The sequence below is a fragment of the Emiliania huxleyi genome, assembly GCF_000372725.1.
Source record: "Emiliania huxleyi CCMP1516 unplaced genomic scaffold EMIHUscaffold_37, whole genome shotgun sequence".
Classification (NCBI taxonomy): domain Eukaryota; phylum Haptophyta; order Isochrysidales; family Noelaerhabdaceae; genus Emiliania; species Emiliania huxleyi.
This window is the reverse complement of record NW_005199194.1, coordinates 732,406-733,622: the sequence shown is the minus strand read 5'-3', so window position 1 is coordinate 733,622 and position 1,217 is coordinate 732,406.

The following is a 1,217-nucleotide window of genomic DNA, read 5'->3' as shown; positions in this document are numbered from 1 at the left end:
CAGACGAGCCAAAGGGAGAATGTCGGGCCCTTTCCCCCCCCCCCCCCTCCAAACCATACCCCCCACCCCCACCCCACACACACAGGTGACGCCGCTCCTCGCCCCCGAGGGCACCGTCACCCACTACCTCGGCGTCGTCATCGCCCGCTTCCTCGACGGCGGCGGAGCCGTGCCCGAGTCTGTGCAGCTGCACTCGCACCCCGCACCGACGGCGAGATCGAGCCGAGATCGAGCCGAGATCGAGCCGAGATCGAGCCGAGAGGGTGCCGAGAGGGTGCGGAGAGGGAGCCGAGGTGTTGCCGAGGTGTTGCCGAGATGCGCGGCCGAGATGCGCGGCGCAGATGCGGCCGAGATGGCGCCGAGATTCGCCGAGATGACCCCGAGGTTCGCCGAGGTGTTAGGCGGCCCTCACCGACCGCTCGATGGGGGCGCACGACGCTCTCTTGCTGCGGAACGGCGCGGCGGCGCCGAGCTTCGGCGCCAGCTCCTCCAGAGCCGCGTCCGAGGACGGCAGCAGCAGCGGGGTGGGGCGTGTGCCTCCCTTCCTGACAAAGCTGAGCGAGATCCTCACCACCGAGGTACCCGAACCCACCCTCCCCTCCCCCACGGTACCCGAACCCACCCTCCCCTCCCCCGAGGTACCCGAACCCACCCTCCCCTCCCCCGCGGTACCCGAACCCACCCTCCCCTCCCCCACGGTACCCGAACCCACCCTCCCCCTCCTCCACGGTTACCCGAACCCACCCTCCCCTCCCCCGCGGCAGCCGCAAGACGTGATACGCCTCTCGGCAACCTCCGCCTCCTTTTCGATCCTCGATCCCCAAAAGTTCGCAAAGGGGGTGCTGCCGCGCTACTTCAAGCACAACAAGCTCGGCTCCTTCTCGCAGCAGCTGCACACCTACGGCCTCCGGCCTGCCTAGATGCGCGACTTAGCTCACCGCCTCGCACGCGTGGGTCGCGGGCCTCCTTGATAGATGCGGGGAGATGTGGAGATGCGGGGAGATGTGGAGATGCGGGGAGAGGCGGGGAGAGGCGGGGAGAGGCGGGGAGATGCGGGCTCTAGGGAGGTGAGCGAAGGAGTGGAGGGTGGTGTAGGCTTCCGGCGAAAGTCGCCCTCGGGCGCACACGACGTCGTCGAGTTTTACCACGGCTCGCCCCCCCAGACGTCCGTTAGAGATTGGAGAGCTCATGGGAGGGCAGGCTGTCTTGCTCGGTTG